The sequence below is a fragment of the Salvelinus namaycush genome, chromosome 34 (genome assembly GCF_016432855.1).
Source record: "Salvelinus namaycush isolate Seneca chromosome 34, SaNama_1.0, whole genome shotgun sequence".
NCBI lineage: Eukaryota > Metazoa > Chordata > Actinopteri > Salmoniformes > Salmonidae > Salvelinus > Salvelinus namaycush.
The window spans coordinates 24,577,172-24,592,088 of record NC_052340.1 but is presented as its reverse complement, the minus strand read 5'-3'; the positions used below and the strand labels follow the sequence as shown (position 1 = coordinate 24,592,088).

General features: G+C 42.6%; 1 pseudogene; it reads left to right on the top strand.

Moving 5' to 3' along the window:
• Positions 1 to 744: 744 nt before the first annotated feature.
• On the top strand, positions 745 to 12,337 carry LOC120028451 (annotated as a pseudogene).
• The last annotated feature ends 2,580 nt before the right edge of the window (positions 12,338 to 14,917 follow it).

Genomic DNA, 14,917 nt, shown 5'->3' with positions numbered 1-14,917 from the left:
CTATCTATTCTTAATCAGGTACATGGTCTTGTGGGCTATTAAATCTAACATGGCACTTCAGCTGTTAATGTGTTTGTTTACCCATCCCAGCGCAGTGCTACTTATAGAGCGCCCACCCGCTGCCTGCTGCTGCTATGGGCCCTAATTTACTCGACCCTTTTGGTCTGTACTCTACTCTGTAAGTCCTGGTTCCCGAGACAGATCCTGCTTGCCATCTGGACAGCTCGGCATAGATTTAGAGTTGCTCTCCTCATTTGGACCCACTGGTTTAACATGTGTTTGTCACACTGGTTTAACATGTGTTTGTCTCACTGGTTTAACATGTGTTTGTCGCACTGATTTAACATGTGTTTGTCTCACTGGTTTAACATGTGTTTGTCTGGAGCTGACAAGCATGTGACTCATGTTTTACGTCTGTCGGCAATCAAAACAGATTTATACACAGATTTGGGGTAAGACGAAGAGAGATAAGCTTGAGTAGGTCACATTTCAAAAGCCTTCTCGACTCAGTTTTATGTAATGTTTTCAGAGGATGAATCTTACAGTCAGATCGTGCATGTTTCTAACAGCTTCCCAATCAACAAAGACGGTCACACCTCATGTACCATACCAGAGAATAATTCAGTGGAATTCAAACACTTTACTACTCCTTTAGGTTAAATGGAAATGTGTCATTGTTTTCCATTATAACTCAATCATGATTTTATCACAACACCCCAATGTCACCCACATTCCCCGACCACCATGCTTCTGACGCCCATGTCTCTATGTCTGTCCCTGTCAGTGCTGGAGGCCCGGGTGCAGCTGGAGCCCAGAACCATCCCGGTGCTGCGAGGTTTGGATCCTCAATGGTGGCTCTGTGTTGACCATTTCAGCCCAGTACGGTATTCTCTCAAACAACTCCAATGTGACTGCCATAAACCGCTCCACCAATCAAGTCTTTAGCTGGGAATTTGTCCTGAAGAGAGTCCAGTGCAGCCACCAGGGACAGGTGACCTGTGACCTCCAAAACATCCAGAGGCAAACTGACGATCTGTTTGTTCAAGTTTTGTGTGCTTTTCTCATTTGGTTGTCCTTGAGCTGGCTGCCTACTGGCAGGCTGACAGTATTCAGTATGGCAGAGAAACTAAGGAAAACAGAAAGGAAAACGCGACACACTGCTGCTCATGCTCCCAGGTGATATTTATTTATAACGGTCTTCATCAGTTATCCATATCCCAGGTGGGGGTGGAAGGTCCTATATATAGGGGCAGTACTTAGTGACAAAATGTCAAAATTATTGTGTGCCCTAATTGAATATATATTAATGTAAATATTGATCACATTCCTTGTGTATGATAATATATTTTGATGAATTGAATGTTAATAATGTGAACCTATGTTAGATATTTTTTACCTCCTGTTTCAGGAAGTGATGTCACTAAGTACTGCCCCTATATATAGGACCTTCCACCCCCACCTGCGATATGGATGCCTGCTGAAGACCTAAATATCACCTGGGAGCATGTGCAGCATGCAGCGTTTTCCTTCCTGTTTTCCATGAGTTTGCCTACAACTCCAGCACCTGCAGAAAGTACCTGGATGTGTGTATGTTGTTCAGCTTTTGTAGAGAAACAAAGGAGCCACAGTTACAGTACTGCAAAGGTTTTTCAAGAGAGGATTTCAAAGGCCAGCTGGGAAGTAGGATTTTCATTTCTTATGGATTCTCTCTCTCTCTCCTTGTTTCTCACACATGTATCCACACTCACATGTACACGTGCATACACACACAAAGAAAACAAAACAGGTGGAACCCCTTTTGAAAATAATGGCAGAATGAAAGAAGACAAAAAGGGGGAATTTAACCTTGACTAGGAGAAGAAAAGCAGAATAAACAAAAGTTTAACCTAATCCTTGATGATGCCACCCACACACTCCCTGACACTAGAGACAAAAACTCAATGTTTTCCTAAGCCATATTGGCTTGTTGCTTTAATTGAAAACCTTTGTTTAAATTTGTTTGAGGTTTCATGCATGCAGTAGATTCTCAAATTTTTCTCAAAGCAGCTGATTTAGTTGTTGGGCATCGATCCAGATGTATATCAAAGAGGAGGACTGCTGCAGTGGCTGTTTTGATGGGCTGTATGACATTGTTGATGCAGGGCTGAAGGGTGTGGGATGGGAATCGATTGGGCCAGTTATAAATACAAAGTGGAGGGAACTCTCCTGAGCACCAGTCATACACCACCCGGGATTTAGAGTCTGTGATCCCTCACCTGATATGCCCTACTGTCACGCCCTGACCTTAGAGAGACGTTTTATTTCTCTATTTGGTTAGGTCAGGGTGTGATTTGGGGTGGGCATTCTATGTTGTCTATTTCTTTGTTTTTGGCAGAGTATGTTTCCCAATCAGAGGCAGCTGTCTATCGTTGTCTCTGATTGGGAATCATACTTAGGCAGCCCTTTTTCCAACTTTCTGTTGTGGGATCATGTTTTTGTTAGTTGCTGGTTTAGCGCTACAATACTTTACGTATCGTTTATCTTTCTTGTTTTTTTGGTGTTCATTTAATACATTCAAAATGTACGCCTACCACGCTGCACCTTGGTCTCATTCCGACGACAGCCGTAACACCTACCTCTATCCCTGCTTCCCTTTTCCCCCTCTATCTCTCTTTCCATATCTTCGACTTGGATGTCGATTAAGGCAGCCCCCCGCACCTCTCTGATTCAGAGGGGTTGGGTTAAATGCGGAAGACCCATTTTGATTGAATGCATTCAGTTGTACAGCTGACTTTCCCTTTTCCCCTCTATCCGTCTGTCCATGTTTCCCTGGGACCCTGTTTCCAGTATGCAGATAAACTCTGTTCCACAGGGGCTAAAGGTGTGGAGAGATTCAGTGTCAAAATAGTTATCTGAAATTGTTATCTCTCCAAGCCAAAAGTATCCCAGTGAATCATCTCCGAGAGTTTGCTGGGGATACCCTGCATGCCACAAAGAATACTCAACTAGAAATGAAGAAAGATGAAGAATGATTACAACCCATACACTGCCCCAGAATTCACCAAAACTGATAAGCTGTTAAGACAGTAGCAATGCTAGGAGGTGTTGCTCATATCTCTTCTACATTTTTCATATAATCTTATTTTAAACTCCACTCATATTGGAAAGTTGGACCGAAGACAAATAGGTTGTAAACAACACAAGCTGAGAAATGTATAATTCATTTTTTGATAAAAACATAAGTATTGTATTAATGATGTTAACTCTGGAACGTTTTAGCATAAAAATTAATGAGATGGTTATGATGATGTGTAAAAAAAATAGCATGATGATGACATCACTGGGTGATGAATCTTTATTACACCATAGAGGATATTCACGTATTCCCCTTTCCTCTCTCATTATTCAGCTAATTTCACCCTGTTGCAAACTGAGAGCTCAACTAAAAGCCTGAGCAATGTCCTCCATGCAAAAAGGAGGGAACAAAGCAATGACCCATTGCCTTCAATATATTACAGGAGGAGTCCTCCTGTATTGCCAGAGCTACACATTATCACTGACGTACACTGAGTATACCAAACATTATGAACATCTTCCTAATATTTAGTTGTTTCTCCTTTTCGTTCAGAACAGCCTCAATTTGTCTGTGCTTGGACTCTACAAGGTATCGAAAGCGTTCCACAGGGATGCTGGCCAATGTTGACTCCAATGCTTCCCACAGTTGTGTCAAGATGGCTCGATGTCCTTTGGCTGGTGAACCATTCTTGGTACACACGGGAAACGGTTGAGCGTGAAAAACACAGCGGCATTGCAGTTCTTGACACAAACCGTTGTGCCTGGCACTTATTACCATACCCCGTTCAAAGGCATTTAAATCTTTTGTCTTGCACATTCACCTTCTGAATGGCACACATGCACAATCCATGTCTCAATTGTCTGAAGGCTTAAACATCTTTCTTTAACCTGTCTCCTTCCCTTAGGGCTCCCGAGTGGTGCAGCGGTCTAAGGCACTGCATCTCAGTGCTAGAGGTATCACTACAGACATCCCTGGTTTGAATTCAGGCTGTATCACAACCGGCCATGATTGGGAGTCCCATAGGGCGGTGCACAATTGTCCCAGCGTCGTCCGGTGTATGCCGTCATTGTAAATAAGAATTTGCCTAGTTATATAAAGGTTACATTTTACGTGGATTTAACAATTGACATCCATAAGGGATCATAGATTTCACCTGGATTCACCTGGTCAGTCTATGTCATGGACAGAGCAGGTGTTCTTAATGTTTTATATACTCAGTGTATGTAACCACTACCCATTAACAATAGTGCATGGTGGATCAAGCCCTCCAGTGTGGATGCAGAGGATCTCAGAGCCTTTGAATTAATTGTGCATCTAGGCCTTTTCCAGTTAACCATCAGCAACTCTGCTGGTGATTTGTGGCCCGTTGGTCCAAATATTCCATTGGAGGAGAACAACAAATCTACACTGGAGACTGGTCTCACTCCTTCGTTCTAATTGTCTAATATGAGTATGATGCAAACACGCCCACACAGAATATACACACACATACTGCTTGCAGACACACAAACACACATACATGCATGAACATAGTGTTCACACTCACACTTTTTAACATGAAGAAATCAATATGTCTGTATGGGGTTGTTGAATATGAACAGAATGTGCTGTAAGGGCTAGAGCCGAGGATGAGGCCACTTTGATGTAAATCAGAGGCGAGTGAGCGTGCCTTTGGTGATTGGGCTGGAGAGGCGCAGTGTGCTGTTCATCAGAATAAATGCACTAACACGCACACAGACAGACACACATAGACAGCTATTAGTGCTGTTGGAGAGAGACAATACTGCTCATCCGAGTAGAAGGCGCCCATACTTTTTCCAGATTAAAGGCTGTCCCTCAGAGTGGCAATTTCTCTGCCAAGGGCCCTGTTGAAAAATCACAGGAATTAAAACGAGTTGTACTCCTCACCAGCATCTTCTCAGGGAACAGTCACAAAGCCTGTCTTAGATGGCTAGGCTTACTGTGATTAATGAACCTTATGCAACCTTATTTCAGAGATCACTTAGATTGGAATGATGGGGGAGGAGCCTCATGTTGTAAGGGACTGACTATCTTTCCTCAAATGTATCAATCTTCCATCCATGATTAGTTGCAGTAGTTTATTAGTCCATGGAAGTGAGATACTGTTTTCTTCTTCTGATCCTCTTTACTTTATTGCACTGCTGAGATTTTCAATGGGGAGACAGCAAAATAAAAGTTACCAACTCATATGACACCAAATCAAATATCAAGACGCAGCCTATAAGGAACAAGGGAAGCCATCATTGTGCACAGAACATTGAGAGCTTTGATCCTGAATCAACATAGACATGTAATTTGGTTAGACAAAGCGACAAAGCTTCAGTAATTATCCGTCTATCTATAGCAATTCTCTACTGCACCCTCTGCCTTTCACTCTGCCAGACAATAGACTTCACAGAAGATAACGCCCAGTCTAAGTGGCTTATTTGGCTGCCAGTGTATGAGATAGGGGAAAAGAGGCTTTCTCCCATCAGTCTTTTGAGACCTCGAGGCACACGATTGATCATTTAGGAAGAGTAAGAAGCCTCTAAGTGAGCAGGTCAATTCCGATCAGAGAATCCCTATCCGTCTCAGGATACACTTGGCATGCATACAGTACACACTCATATGGCGTACTACACACAGCGCCTTCCTCTAATCCAGAAACACACAGCTATGCATGTGACCGAACCAGCTAAATACTACACACACTCTTGCAAAATAGCACAATGGACTAGAATGACCTGGCAAACTGTAAGAAATACATACAGTATCCCAAAATGCTTTCTCTTTTATTTCCAGAGAAGGGTAACGTGGTGAAGGGGAAGAGGTCCTGTTCCAGTACCTGACTGTAGGCTGGTACCCAGAGCTCAGTCTGACTTGGCTGGTGAATGGCAGAGAAGTGGACCAGGGTCAGTACAACATCAGCACTGAAGGGACTGTTGATGTGGAGTGCCTCCACAACCTGATCAGTAACTTCAGCGTCCAAGCAGCAGAGAGCTCTCATGTGGAGTGCCTAGCCTCTGTGTCTGCCCTCCCCATGCCTCAGGCCAGCAGTGTGCATCTGACAGTGGGTGAGAAACACAAAATTGCTCGCTCTCTCTCTTTCCCTCTACTCAGAGCTGAGATTTGTCTACATCCTCATATTCATCAGTGAAAGCAGACTGTGGGGTTTTGTTATTGTTGATGAGAGGAATGACAAGAAAGGCATTGCAGGACAGACATCTTTTATCACCATTGAAGTCATCCTACATAAATAGAGTATTGGGAGCTACAGGATTTGGTACGCTCACTGTGTTATGTTGCATACTGAGTTTCCCCTCTGTGGTTTGGGTAATCTTGAATTACATTCAATAGTGTAAACAAAAGACAAGACACTCTCCCTGCCACAATCACAGCAAATGCTGATAATAGATTTGATCGATTAAAATATTAAATGAAGAATTACATTTTTCGGCTTCTTTGGGACTAAACCTCATAAATGACCTTCTTTGTTTAGTTGCAGAGGTGATGGTGGAGAATGTATGCGACGACTGCACTGTTCTAATTGCAGATGACAAAGGAGATGATTGTGGACGACAGGAAAAAGAGGACCGAGCACACCCCCATTCTCATCGACGGGGCTGCAGTGAAGCAGGTTGAGAGCTTCAAGTTCCTTGGTGTCCACATCACCAACAAACTAACATGGTCCAAGCACACCAAGACAGTCGTGAAGAGGGCACAACAAAACCTATTCCCCCTCAGGAGACTGAAAAGATTTGGCATGGGTCCTCACATCCTCAAAAGGTTCTACAGCTGCACCATCGAGAGCATCCTGGTATGGCAACTGCTCGGCCTCCGACAGCAAGGCACTACAGAGGGTAGTGCAAACGGCCTAGTACATCACTGAGGCTAAGCTGCTTGCCATCCAGGACCTCTATACCAGGCGGTGTCAGAGGAAGGCCCTAAAAATTGTCAAAGACCCCAGCTACTCTAGTCATAGACTGTTCTCTCTGCTACCGCATGGCAAGCGGTACCGGAGCTCCAAGTCTAGGTCCAAGAGGCTTCTAAACAGCTTCTACCCCCAAGCCATAAGAGTCCTGAACATGGCTACCCAGACTATTTGCATTGACCCCCCCCCCCCCCCCCCCCCCCCCCCCCCTCTTTTACACTGCTGCTACTCTCTGTTGTTATCATCTATGCATAGTCACTTCAATAACTCTACTTACATGTACATCAGTGGCGTGCCGTGGGCCTGGGGCCTGGGCCTTCAGTGAGGTATTACACAGTCCCACCCGAATTAATCCACCTCATTATGATGCCATGGCTCTAAACACTATACATTTAGACAGAAACGCAGTATAACCAGGCGTTGCGTCACCTTGAAATTGACAAATTGACATTTTTGGGTAAACAGTGTTTACCCAAAAACATGACACAATCAATGAGTCTTTTCAATATTTCCCTTCACCTTTTCATTGTGCAGCTCCGTTGCCCTGCGCGCGTGTTCTTTGAGCTGTAGATCCACTCCGGTGTCCCCAAAAGTTTTCAAAAGCACCATTGCTTGTTAGTGCCCAGCCGTACTTCGGTGTCTCGTTGCTGCCTTGGTTAGACAACTCAAGTTTGCAAAGCCAGTGTGGCTCCAAACACCAAATCGATCACTTGCAAATAATAGGCATTCCCAGCAGTACAGTTTGCAGTGCTTCTCGGAGCCAAGGAGCCATTGACAGCGCTCGTAGTTGAAACTTTGAAAGTGGCGAGCGAACGAAGCCCTTTCCCGCCTCTCCTTACAATGTCTAACTTTTCTTGAAAAGTTCGTCTTGAGAATGGTGTTATAATTATATCCTCGACCAAATCGATATCTTCTCCTCCTTCCGCCATTGTGGGTTGAAAAAACAGCTTAGTAGTACGCGAATTAATTCGTTTATCAAATTCAGTTTCCTAGATCTCCATAGGACCTGCCTCTCAATATTGGTAATCCAATCAAAAGACGTGCACGCACTACGCCTGCTAGCTGGCTCCTGTGTAACACTGGAGCCAGCCAGCAGGCGTACAATAGCCAACTCTAAAGCTGATTGGTTGACACTAAATTTTCATTTCCATTCACTATAAGCGACAAGCGCCCGCACTGTTGATTCTGAAGGCCTGAGGGCAGATTTTAGACCCCTGGCAACACATGATGGCTGAATATGATTGGATAAAAGATCTAACATAAAGACAAGCCCTCCAAATCTCAACCTGGGGCTGGAAGCAGTGCAACCAAGAGGAAAGCTATGAAATGAAGAGTATAACTCTTACTCTGGGGAATAATTTAATACATATTTGTGGGAAAATATATTTAAAAAAAAATTATATTCTGATGATGTTTAGGCCAGCAGAGAAGGCCTTGCAGGCCCTGACGGCCCACCACTGATGTACATAATACCTCAACTAACCGTTGCCCCCGCACATTGACTCTGTACCGGTACCCCCCTGTATATAGTCTCGCTATTGTTGTTGAACTGCTCTTTAATTACTCTTTAGTTACTTTTATCTCTTATTCTTATCCGTATTTTTTTTTAACTGCATTGTTGGTTGGGAGCTCGTAAGTAAGTATTTCACTGTAAGGTCTACAGCGGTTGTATTCGGCGCATGTGACTAATAAAATGTGATTTGATTTGAGTAACAGCCTCAGTGTCCACTGTCCTCCTGCTCCTGTTGCTAAGCATCTGCATTGTCCTCTGTTACAGACGGAGGAGAAGAGCAAGTAAGCGCCTTTCTTTTCTTTTTGTACCGCTCAGTGAAAAATGTCCAACCCCCCACCCTCACGGGAACAATGATTAAAGTATAATGAAGGAGTTAGGCGGTCACGCGCAGTGATTCTGCAATGTGTTCCACGCCTGCGTCGGCAAGGGCATAGGGTTTTGAACGTATACAGAACTTCCGCTGTCAGCAGAATGCTCCAGTTCTAAATTGCTGGCTTTGGCTATGGCTTGGCCTAACCCCCCACCTGTCCACAACACACAGGAGCACCCCCATGGAGAGACAGTTGTCCAGAAGAGACACACACCTGGTGGTCACTATATGGAAATGCAGTTATTCTGTCACTAAGTAACACAGGTAGACATACTCATGAATATGGGTGAGAATGTCATTAGGCAGAAATTAGCATATTCAGTTTACTTTCCATTTGCTATGTTGAATAATCTGAGAGTTATGTCAATCATCAAACAGTCTTATGATCTGGTGTTACAAATACCAAGACAGATTCATAATGACTCTAATAGGGGCCACAACCCACAAACATGTCTCTGAAGTGACCCCCAAAAATCTTAAACTTCCCACCTCTGGGATTAATGTCTTACTGGGTTACCAGCAGACAGTGAATAGAAGGTTTTGTGAGTCTTTGGCGGCTTTCAGAGTAGAGACGGATGGTGAGGAGTTTCTGGAGAGCCATCTCAGAGGGGATCGTTGTTGTGTGCGACGAGGCGTCCGTCTGGCTGTTTGTGTACGATAACAAAACCTGCCCCTGAGTCATGCATTAGACTGCTCTAATCCCTGTGACTAATTTCAGACCAGTGCAAACCAGGGCCATGATTGGGAGCTGTAGGATTATCTTAATAAAGCAGGTGTGCCCTCCTTTGTACATTTACAGTATTCACCCAATAGTCTATCTTTTTCACTGTCCTTGATTTGGTCCAGTTCCTTTCCCCGCTTTCCTTACTATAACTCCCAGGCAGCAAAGCATCAAATCAACATAATCAGGATTTTTCACATTTAACAAAATGGCATGACTCCAAGTCAGTACTGCTCTCAGTTGGCTAATCCAACACACTGAAGAGTAATGCATGCATTGCAATTATTCGGACAGAATGGGGATTAAATATATTCACCTTAATAACGTTGGACAGTATGGGTTTAAAACATCAAGACAGAGGCAATTTCTCCTCCTGTAAAGAGTCTGGTTTATCCTTCTCCTGGGCTGGCACCATCTGTACCGCCATTGTTATAGGATTGTTTTGGCTCTGGCCAGGACCTTGGGCTAAGAAAGGTAATGATGCTGCGTGATAAGATTCATTAACAATCAGCTCAGGCTTTCACTCTAACATTTCTAAAGTGACCTCAGGCTTGAGTGAGTGTGTGCTGGCCCAAAACTAATTAACGTTGCATTTACAGCTGTCATACATACACTCTTAGAAAAAAGGTTCTATCTAGAACCTTAAAGGAACACATTTTGGTTGTAGGTAGAACCCTTTCTAAATGGAACCCAAACCCTGTGCGGACAGCCGATGCTGTGGTCTATGCAACCACAAGGAAGGTCAGGATTACTGTATTAATCTAGATTGAGCATTGAGACAGTGAAAATCCTGTACGATAGCTGTAATATAAATTCACATAAGATACTGACTGTTGTAATTTTCTGTATTTGGTTGTCTTTCAGAATCAAGCCAACTGGAGACAATAAGGTGAGCGTTTGATGCTCTTTGTACCATTCTTTCCAACCTCTCAACTTGCTTGTTAATGTAGGATTATACAATATTTGAAAAGGTACAGACCTTGGCATTTTTTTTTGGGCAAGAGCTGCCGAATGAAGATCCAGGATCAAGTATGGCTACTTTAGAGGATATGACTAACCATCCATGAAATGATTTATTGGAAACATTTGTGAGAGGGTACTAATACAGTGTCATCCTATTCATTCAAAATTCCATTAGTCCTTTACATAAGTTACTGCTGGCACTCGGCATAAATCTTAGTAAATAAGTCTACCCAAAGGCATGTATTTAAATGTCTCCGAGTCTGCCTTGTGTCTGAGAAATATACTGGGATTTTATAGTTAATTAAAATAAAGAATTGAGAATAATTATTTGGAACATTAGATGGTTATTAGATTATAACATCCACATTAAGATTGAAACTCTAGTTTACCCCCCAAAACATTCAACTTGAATGTGTTACTGCAATGTATTTCTGTTTCATTGACTGCATTAACTTCCATGTGGATATCAGTAAAAACAAGTGAAATTCATGACAATATGTACAGTACATTCAGAAGACTCAAATAAATTTGTATAGGTATGGAATGGGACACTTTTTATATTTGTCAGTCCTGGCCTGTGGAATTGAAAGCAGGTGTGTGCTGTGTGTGGAACTTCCTAACACTTGTCCCCAGCAGGCAGGTTACCAGTCTCTCAAGGGGGACTTGAAACAAAGTCCAGTCACAGTTTCTCTCTTCTCTCATGAAGTGAGGGCAATGATAGTGATGGCAGAGCATTGTCGTATCCAGGATATGCCGTGCCAACAATGATTCTGCAAGTACGCTTCTGTATGCTCTCGAGATGTTCAGAGAGGGCTTGAGTCAAGAAGCTGTGCCAAGCTGGTGCGGTATACTCTAGGCAGGGTCAAGCATAGCTAGTAGATCTAGTTTTATACCATTTGTCAGCAGTTTTAATGTCCCTCATGATACGATTTTACTATTGAAGCAGTGAACACACTGACTTAAGAGTGGTTAAGTCTAAATTAATTGAATAATGATGTTGGATTTTTCGTAGGTATCAGCTTGTACACCGGCAAGACGATTGATAGTACCAACATAAAGCTCCCAAAACTGTTGATTCTTTCAAGGTTGCACCGTTTTCCTTTTGTAGGGTAGGAATTGGTCATATTTTCTATTGAGCTGTTACTCTGGGTTTCCACAGGATAGACGAATCACAGAGTGGGAGAAGCTCTGTTGCCAAGGCAACAGGGGGGAGGTCAACCTGGGATACACCACAGAGGGCCACTCAGGTGAGAGTCAGTGTGACAAATACCCCTGCTCCTCATTAGGACACATTATCTTCAACATCTAATGAGATCAGTGAGGTATGTTGGCATAGAAAATCAGATTGGATAGGCTATTTTATTTTATATGTGATTTTTATTTTTTAAAGTATTATAGGCTACTAACAGCATTAGAGGCTATAATTGACTATGATGTAATCATAATGCCATGTTCTATGTTGGAGCCGCTGTACTATACTTCCTCCCCTGAGCATACAGTGTGGTCCAGTGAAAAGGTCAGGTCAGATGATGTCAGGTCAGGTAAACACCTATTTCTCTCTCGACAGAAGCTGGCCGCAGTGACCTCATCGTCACTGGGGGAACCCACAGCCAGATGAGCTCCATCAGCACTCACAAGGTAAGGAGAGGGAGAGAGCAATTTACCGCAGTTGAATAATGCAGTCAGTCTCCATACTGCAGCCGGAGCCCCTGACACCTCCCAGGCTCTCACTGACGGGGACTGCAGGGATTACCAAGATCCTCCCCCTGCCGGGGGACAGTTAACTCTCAATGGCTGTATTCGAAATTACATCCTATTCACTATATAGTGCACTAGTTTTGACCAGGGTCCATGAGTCACTCATAATGCTGAACTTGACACATTTATGAAATTGCTTATTCCAGTTACTAATAAGCATGCACCCATTAAGACAATTACTGTAAAAACTGTGAAATCCACTTGGATTGATGAGGAATTGAGAAATTGCATGGTTGAAATGGGATGAGGCAAAAGGTATGGCAAATAAGTCTGGCAGCACAACCGATTGGCATACGTACTGCAAATTGAGATATCATGTGACTAAATAAAAATAAACTATACTATGAAACAAAAATAAATCATATAAAGAATGATAGTAAAAAGCTTTGGAGCACCTTAAATTACATTTTGGGCAATAAGGCAAACTCGGCTCCATCATTCATTGAATCAGATGGCTCATTCTACACAAAACCCATTGATATTGCCAACTACTTTAATGTTTTTTCATTGGCAAGATTAGCAAACTTAGGTATGACATGCCAGCAACAAATGCGGACACTACACATCCAAGTATATCTGACCAAATTATGAAAGACAAGCATTGTACTTTTGAATTCCTTAAAGTGACTGTGGAAGAGGTGTCAATCAACAATGACAAGCCACTGGGGACTGACAACCTGGATGGAAAATTACTGAGGATAATAACGGACGATATTGCCACTCCTTTTTGCCATATCTTCAATTTAAGCCTACTATAAAGTGTGTGCCCTCAGGCCTGGAGGGAAGCAAAAGTCATGCCGCTACCCAAGAATAGTAAAGCCCCCTTTACTGCCTCAGATAGCTGACCAATCAGCCTGTTACCAGCCCTTAGTAAACTTTTGGGAAAAATTGTGTTTGACCAAATACAATTCTATTTTACAGTAAAACACTGACAACAGACTTTCTGCACACTTATAGGGAAGGACATTCAACAAGCACTTAAAAAAATTAATGATACAAATATTGTGGGGGCTGTTTTTGTTAGACTTCAGTGCAGCTTTTGATATTATCGATCATAGTCTGCTGCTGGAAAAAGGTATGTGTTATGGCTTTACACTCCCTGCTATATTGTGTTACCTGTCTAACAGAACACAGAGGGTCTTCTTTAATGGAAGCCTCTCCAACATAATCCAGGTAGAATCAGGAATTCTCCAGGGCAGCTGTTTATGCCCGTTATTTTTTTTCAAACAACATGCTTTGAGTAAAGCCAGTGTGTCTATGTATGCGGATGACTCAACACTATACACGTCAGCTACTACAGCGACTGACATGACGGCAACACTTAACAAAGAGCTGCAGTTAGTTTCAGAATGTGTGGCAAGGAATAAGTTAGTCCTAAATATTTTTTTTAAACTAAAAGCATTGTATTTGGGACAAATCATTCACTAAACCTCAACTAAATCTTGCAATGAATAATGTGGAAATTGAGGAAGTTGAAGTGACTAAACTGCTTGGAGTAACCCTGGATTGTAAACTATCATGGTCAAAACATATTGATACAACAGTAGCTAAGATGGGGAGAAGTCTGTCCGTAATAAAGCACTGCTCTGCCTTCTTCACAACACTATCAGCAAGGCAGGTCCTACAGGCCCTAGTTTGGTAGCACCTGGACTACTGTTCAGTAGCGTGGTCAGGTGCCACAAAGAGGAACTTAGGAAAATTGGCTCAGAACAATTGGCTCAGAACAGGGCAGCACGTCTGGCCCTTAAAGTACACAGGGAGCTAGCATTAATGATATGCATATCAGTCTCTCATGCCTCAAAGTGGAAGAGAGATTGACTTCATCACTACCTGTTTTTGTAAGAAGTGTTGACAAGCTGAATGTACCAAGTTGTTTGTTTAAACTACTAGCACACAGCTTGGACACCCATGCATACCTCCCAAGACATGCCACCAGAGGTCTCTTCAAAATACCCAAGTCCAGAACAGACTATAGGAGGCGCACAATATTACATAGAACCATGACTACATGGAACTCTATTCTACATCAGGTAACTGATGCAAGCAGTGATTTTTTATTTTTTTTTAACTGGTAAAAATACACCTAATGGAACAACGGGGAATGTGAAGAGACACACACACACACAGGTACAGCCACAAGCATATGCACACAAGCGCTAGCACACGCACTCTACACACACGCACATTGTAATATTGTTGTATGGTGGTATTATACATTTAGTATTGTAGATATCTAGTGGTGTAATAATGTTATATGATGTACTGTTTTATATTTTGTTTGATACTGTATGTAATGTAAGTGCCTTAATGTGTCTTGGCAACAGCTGATAGGGATCCTAATAAATACAAATACACCTACTGTACTGTATATGATAACTAACTGACTGTTGAAAATGTGATTTGCTGGATATATAGATTAAAGTTTGTTAGTCGATAATACACTGCTCAAAAAAATAAAGGGAACACTTAAACAACACAATGTAACTCCAAGTCAATCACACTTCTGTGAAATCAAACTGTCCACTTAGGAAGCAACACTGATTGACAATAAATTTCACATGCTGTTGTGCAAATGGAATAGACAAAAGGTGGAAATTATAGGCAAT